Genomic DNA, 7,721 nt, shown 5'->3' on the forward strand with positions numbered 1-7,721 from the left:
GAGACACGGGGAGAGAGAGAGACATGGGGGAGAGAGACAGAGAGAAAGAGGGCGAGAGAGACAGAGGGGGGAGAGAGGGGGGAGAGAGAGAGACACGGGGAGAGAGAGAGACATGGGGAGAGAGACAGAGAGAAAGAGGGCGAGAGAGACAGAGGGGGAGAGGGGGGAGAGAGAGAGACACGGGGAGAGAGAGAGACATGGGGAGAGAGACAGAGAGAAAGAGGGCGAGAGAGACAGAGGGGGGAGAGAGGGGGGAGAGAGAGAGAGACACGGGGAGAGAGAGAGAGACATGGGGAGAGAGACAGAGAGAAAGAGGGCGAGAGAGACAGAGGGGGGAGAGGGGGGAGAGAGAGAGACACGGGGAGAGAGAGAGACATGGGGAGAGAGACAGAGAGAAAGAGGGCGAGAGAGACAGAGGGGGGAGAGAGGGGGGAGAGAGAGAGAGACACGGGGAGAGAGAGAGACATGGGGAGAGAGACAGAGAGAAAGAGGGCGAGAGAGACAGAGGGGGGAGAGGGGGGAGAGAGAGAGAGACACGGGGAGAGAGAGAGACATGGGGAGAGAGACAGAGAGAAAGAGGGCGAGAGAGACAGAGGGGGGAGAGAGGGGGGAGAGAGAGAGAGACACGGGGAGAGAGAGAGACATGGGGAGAGAGACAGAGAGAAAGAGGGCGAGAGAGACAGAGGGGGGAGAGGGGGGAGAGAGAGAGACACGGGGAGAGAGAGAGACATGGGGAGAGAGACAGAGAGAAAGAGGGCGAGAGAGACAGAGGGGGGAGAGGGGGGAGAGAGAGAGACACGGGGAGAGAGAGACATGGGGAGAGAGACAGAGAGAAAGAGGGCGAGAGAGACAGAGGGGGGGAGAGGGGGGAGAGAGAGAGACACGGGGAGAGAGAGAGACATGGGGAGAGAGACAGAGAGAAAGAGGGCGAGAGAGACAGAGGGGGGAGAGGGGGGAGAGAGAGAGACACGGGGAGAGAGAGAGACATGGGGAGAGAGACAGAGAGAAAGAGGGCGAGAGAGACAGAGGGGGGAGAGAGAGAGACACGGGGAGAGAGAGAGACATGGGGAGAGAGACAGAGAGAAAGAGGGCGAGAGAGACAGAGGGGGGAGAGGGGGGAGAGAGAGAGACACGGGGAGAGAGAGAGACATGGGGAGAGAGACAGAGAGAAAGAGGGCGAGAGAGACAGAGGGGGGAGAGAGGGGGGAGAGAGAGAGACACGGGGAGAGAGAGAGACATGGGGAGAGAGACAGAGAGAAAGAGGGCGAGAGAGACAGAGGGGGGAGAGAGGGGGGAGAGAGAGAGAGACACGGGGAGAGAGAGAGACATGGGGAGAGAGACAGAGAGAAAGAGGGCGAGAGAGACAGAGGGGGGAGAGAGGGGGGAGAGAGAGAGAGACACGGGGAGAGAGAGAGACATGGGGAGAGAGACAGAGAGAAAGAGGGCGAGAGAGACAGAGGGGGGAGAGAGAGAGACACGGGGAGAGAGAGAGACATGGGGAGAGAGACAGAGAGAAAGAGGGCGAGAGAGACAGAGGGGGAGAGGGGGGAGAGAGAGAGACACGGGGAGAGAGAGAGACATGGGGAGAGAGACAGAGAGAAAGAGGGCGAGAGAGACAGAGGGGGGAGAGGGGAGAGAGAGAGAGACACGGGGAGAGAGAGAGAGTGAGACACGGGGAGAGAGAGAGACATGGGGAGAGAGACAGAGAGAAAGAGGGCGAGAGAGACAGAGGGGGGAGAGAGAGAGAGACACGGGGAGAGAGAGAGAGACATGGGGAGAGAGACAGAGAGAAAGAGGAGAGAAAGGGGGGAGAGACAGAGAGATGGGGGGAGAGGGAGAGGGAGAGAAAGCGGGGGAGAGAGGGGGGAGGCAGAGGGGGAGAGGGAGAGAAAAGGGGGAGAGACAGAGAGAAAGCGGGGGAGAGAGAGGGGGAGAAAGCGGGGGAGAGAGAGGGGGAGAGACAGAGGGGGGAGACAGAGAGAGGGGGGAGAGAGAAAGAGAGAGAGACAGAAAGAGGGAGAGAGGGGGAGGGGGAGAGAGGGGGGAGTGAGAAAAAGAGAGAGAAAGAGAGAGAGAAAGATAGAGGGGGGAAGTCACTTGATGTCTTAAAAAACTGAAGGCCCACCCACTGGTAGTGAAACTATGGAATAAGTACTAAATACAAAGTTCAGGTCACCATGGCATAGCCCAAGTAAACATAACCTCAGTAATGGTAACCCAGGCTACAAACTTAATTAATTACACCTTCAGAATGTCATAATTATCAAGGATAACTCAAGGGGTTGATAACTCACAACTTGGTGACTGTAAAGTTGCTTATTACCCCTTGGATATCAGATAAGATAAGATAAGATAAGGAGATCTATTTGTTCCTTTGATAGGTATCACGTGACAATGAAAGCCCCGCCCCCCCCGCCCTAGACATTGTTGTCCGCTTATAGCTTTGATAAATTTTATTTAGTCTCAATTATGATCTCGCAGTGTCAAGACGCAAAAAGGAATAAGTCTAATCCTTAATTATTATAATTCAATATTATAGTTAATTAACCAGTTCTTTCAACCTTGCAAGTATTACGAACCGAAATATATTTATAAGTTAACTTCGTAGCATTTCGTCGTTCGTGTACCCCGTTATTGGTAACGTAATTAATAATTTGAACATTAACAAACAACTTAATAATTAATTTTAATTATCGGGCAAAACCCTTAAAGTTCCCTTACAAAATAAAAAACTAAACATTTCACACTCACCATAGGACCCTTGAGTTTGGAGGGCTGGAGTGGTTGTATTTCATTATGGTCCAATGGCACCCCATGTTATTTCCCCATAGAGCTTAATACAGTCGAAGGCAGAGGGCTGCCATTACCCTATACCGCTTAAACCCACGGACACCTAATAAATAAATAAAGGAAGTAAAACGGATTTAGGCTTATTTAAATTGATTTAGGATTAATTAAAATTATTTAGAATAATTTAGGCTTACTTAATAAGATGAGATCCCGTTAAAATTACTTATTAAACATTTTACTTTACAGTTTAGCCCTTGGCACAGTCAAAATACGGCAGTTTTTCCAATAAATATAATTTATTCAAGGTTAATTAATTACATTTAAGTCGCGGCGGAAACTAATTTAAATCAATATTTTAATGAGCGTAAAATTATTCCCGACCAGTTCCTTCTTCCTAGCCACCAAATACCATAAAATATAACCTAATCTACCCTAACTTAACCCTAACCCTAACTTAATCTAACCCTAACTTAATCTAACCCTAACCCTAACCCTAACTTAATCTAACCCTAACCCTAACTTAATCTAACCCTAACCCTCCCTATATGAAGGGTAAAATATAGAAAAACATGGAAAATATATATTTTAATTAATTTCCACACCTTAAATGTAGTTAATTATGCAATAATTAACCTTGAATAAATTATATTTATTGAAAAATCTGTGTATATTGAATGTGCTAAGGGCTAAAGTAAAATCTAGCCCAAAAATTTCATTATTCCGCCCAAAAGTAGCCCTAACAACTTTTAAACCTAAAACTATTAATTACTTTGCTCCTGGAAGTCTTTTAAATGAACCCATCTTCATACGCGGAATCCACAAAATTTACACTAATCAATAAAATTACGTTAAATATAATTAAAACTCAATTAAAATTATAATTAACCACGCAAAACAAAGGCTTAAAAAATTTAGAGACGCGGCTGCACCAGGTCCACCACCGGGCTGTTAGTCTGTTTCTGTTAGTCAGATTTGATTGGCTGCTAGCGTGAAACTTACCATGGAGCAATATCTAAAGATACCTAATTGCATTATATAGCCCTTTCAAGGAACACTCTATTGTAACTCCAAACCCCGATAAATATTATTACTCCTTGGAAAATTCTAACCTAGTGCATAAACTAGCGCCATCTATTTTTCAAAACTGGTATTAAAAGTTGCGTTTTCAGGGTTCAAAGGCGCCTTTGTCTGAAAACGTGGCGCCATCTATGTTACAAAACTGGTTATAAAAGTTGCGTTTTTTGGGTCTAAATCATTAAGCCTTGGCCCGAAAACTTTAAAATAATGTAAATAAATAAGAAATACTTGCCAAACTGTTGCATTTTCGTAAAAAGGTTCCACTGGACTCTCGAGCATTCTTTAAAAAGACAAAAACAAATTAAAAACATATCTTAATAACTTTAAATTAGGTTTGAAATTAAAACTTACTCTCCAGGCCCAAGAACTTCGTTACTTGAAAGCAATACTTCGTTATTAGGTCAAATTTCTTGAAAAATAAAAAGAAAAAAGCCAATTAATTAGAGTACAAATTAAATTAAACTATTTCAAATAATTACAACAATCAGGGGCCGAGGAATTAAGCAAAATGTTTTTAAACATTCGCTCCTTAGGATTAAGACGGACTTATTTTACAAAACGCCAATTAACTCTTGTTCTATTATAGTAGATACCCGGATGTCCTTTGGGTATGTTATAGTCCCATTTGTCCCCTTTCCAAGGATACTAAAAACATAGGGTTCCACCAATCAGGGGCCGAGGAATTAGGGAAAATGTTCGTCCCCTCCACAGGATTTGCGTCACACCCAACTTTGGAGGCCTATAACTCTGGTTCCACTAGAGATGGGGGGATGTCCTTTGAGTAGGTCATAGTCCTATTTGTCCCCTTTCCAACGATACTTAAAATATAGGGCTACGACAAACGGGGGCCGAGATATTAAGCAAAATGTTAATAAACATTCGCTCCATTGAATTAACAAGGACTTATTTAGATGCAGCTTTCTAGCGTAAAAGGCAGGGAGGGTTGCGGGTTATACCTTGAAGGACGAGACGTGGTGGCTCTAATGGTGGCGCTGGTAGCCGAGAAAGTGGCGCCTTAGGGGTGGTGATGTTACCAGGGTCAACTGGCTTCCTGATGAAAGACAATAGGGTTGGCTATAACATACTAAAAGGAGATCCCCGTAGCTCCAATAGAACAAGAGTTATGAGCCTCCAAAGTTCAGTGTTAAAATCATAAGTAACATAGCAAATAAAGGTGAGAAGATACCATACGTTGACGAACATTTTGCTTAATATCTCGGCCCCTGTTTGTCGTAGCCCTATGTTCTTGATATGGCTGGATGGGGGACATATTGGACTATAACATACTCAGAGGACATCCCCCTATGTCTATTAGAACCAGAGTTACGAGACTCTAAAGTTGGGTGTGACGCTATTTTTATGGCATGTTTTTGAATATTTCGCTTAATTTCTCGGCCCCTATATGACGCAACCCCAAACCTTTGGTAGAGTAGGATGGGGGACAAATTGGGCTATAACATACTCAAAGGACATCCGCGTATCTCTAGTAGAAACAGAGTTACGAGGCTGCAAAGTTGGGTCTAAAATGCAATTCCTATGGAGGGGTTGTTTGTTTACGTTTTGCTTAATTACTTGGCCCCAGTTTGTGGCAGCCCAAAGTCTTTAGTATAGTTAGATGGGGGGCAAATTGGGCTATAACATACTCAAAGGACATCCGCGTATCTCTAGTAGAAACAGAGTTAAGAGGCTGCAAAGTTGGGTCTAAAATGCAATTCCTATGGAGGGGTTGTTTGTTTACGTTTTGCTTAATTTCTCGGCCCCAGTTTGTCGTAGCCCTAAGTTTATAGAATGGTTGGATGGGGGACAAATTGGACTATAACTTGCTCAAAGGACATCCGCGTATCTCTAGTAGAAACAGAGTTACGAGCCTGCAAAGTATAGTCTAAAGCATTTCCTATGGAGGAGTTTGTTTCTTTACGGTTTGCTTAAGTACTCGGCCCCTGTTTGTCGCAGCCCAAAGTTTTTAGTATGGTTAGATGGGGGGCAAATTGGGCTATAACATACTCAAAGGACATCCCCGTATCTCTAGTAGAAACAGAGTTACGAGCCTCCAAAGTTGGGTCTAATGCTATTCCTATGGAAGGAGTTGTTTCTTTACTTTTTCCTTAATTACTCGGCCCTTGTTTGTCGTAGCCCTAAGTTTTTAGTATGGTTGGATTGGGGACAAATTGGGCTATAACATACTCAAAGGACATCCCCGTACCTCTAGTAGAAACAGAGTTACAAGCCTGCAAAGTAACCTAGCTTAATCAAACCCAACCTAACTTAACCTAACCTATAATATGAAGGACAATATATAGACATGAAACATGGAAAATGTATATTTTAATTAATTTCCGCGACTTAAATGTAATTAATTATCCCTTAATTAACCTTGAATAAATGATATTTATTGAAAAACTGTGTATTTTGAATGTGCTAAGGGCTAAAGTACAGTTTGGGAACACAGAAATGTTTTGAATAGTCTTAAATATTAAATTATGCATATATTACCTGCTATAAAAATGTTCCAAACATACTCTACTGACGTAACATTTAACCATCCCGCCAAATTCCAATCTTTTCTATGAAGAGTTGAAGACACTCACTAAGCCTTGGCCCTTTCTAAACTGTCATTGCTTAAGCCTTGGTACTTTTCTATAAACATTGCTTTTTCGATTACCTTTGGCCTTTAAAACTCAATAAAAAACTAAAGTTTCTTTCACGTAATCATGGTTTGAACACTTTTCAACCATTTTTAATTGCAATTAACGAAAGAACTTGGTTTAATTAAACTAAATAAAGGTGCAAACACGAAATGTCACACAGGAGCTAAGCACAGGCTGCCATGCTGAACTCAGCTGATGCCGGCCTCAGATAGGACCGGAAATAAGCACACAGCATTGAGAATTTTATAATAAAATTTTAATGTCCTATAATGCTTTTAAGAACTAAAGGGGGTCACTGGACATTTTGACCAATAAATATTGTATAATTTTGATTGATTACGACGTCACGACGACAGTAACAATGCAAAGAAGGCCATTCCGGGGATGCAGTTTCCCATTCTCGCTCAAACTGTCTACATTCTTGCTACTCCGTAAATACTTGTGGCTGGCTAGGCGGGTTTTTTGAATTTCAGATCTCTGTCATTTTTACTTTCAATTTTCATTTTCGATTTTAAACCCTAATTAAATTTAATTTATGGCTTAAATTAACTTGAATAAACTAAAAAGAGTCCGAAAAAGCCGAAAATGTTGGTTTTGAGCTCGTACTACTGATAGCTTTTGAACTATTGACCTCCGAACTTGAAAACTTAAAAGTGAAATTATGCAAATTCTATAAAGAATTTTGAAACTTTCTTTACATCATTTTGTAGATATTTTGACGCTGAATTCAACGCGAGTAACCCCGTACAGATCGCGTTAGTAGTTTAGGCCCTATATCGAAAACTATTTTCCCGCCATTTTCCAAAATGGCGGCACAAACACAAAAAGGCTGGAAATGTGTAAATCAGTTCAAATCAGTATATAATCCATATCAGTTTCATCAAAATAAATTATATTTAAACAAGGAACACTAATAATCAGTTTTAAACCTCGTTTCTAAAGATATCAGTCTGATTTTTCAATATGACACTCTTAACGGGTCACGTGATAATACGCATTAAAAATTTTCCGTTTAAAATTAAGACAATTAAGGTTTTCACCCTAATTAATGAATATCAACATAACTCGATACCAGGAAGTACTGCGAGGCCGTAGACCATAACCTTTACAGTCGCTACACAGTTAGGTTGAAACTAAAAACGGACATAGCCGTAATTAGTGCAATAACTAATGAACCGCTAGTCGCACGATATTGGGACCACTTTC

General features: G+C 42.7%; 1 long non-coding RNA gene across 1 annotated transcript; it reads right to left on the bottom strand.

Moving 5' to 3' along the window:
• Positions 1-1,913: 1,913 nt before the first annotated feature.
• LOC149588930 (uncharacterized) lies at positions 1,914-6,725 on the bottom strand. The gene is made up of 4 exons (XR_016379752.1): positions 6,361-6,725; positions 4,219-4,276; positions 4,100-4,147; positions 1,914-2,893 (listed from the first exon to the last, which is right to left on the bottom strand). It is a non-coding gene; the product is annotated as an uncharacterized LOC149588930 (long non-coding RNA).
• Between the last annotated feature and the right edge of the window lie 996 nt (positions 6,726-7,721).

The sequence above is a fragment of the Phalangium opilio genome, unplaced genomic scaffold, assembly GCF_054372755.1.
Source record: "Phalangium opilio isolate 3A_F unplaced genomic scaffold, DU_Popi_V2 ptg000528l_1, whole genome shotgun sequence".
NCBI lineage: Eukaryota > Metazoa > Arthropoda > Arachnida > Opiliones > Phalangiidae > Phalangium > Phalangium opilio.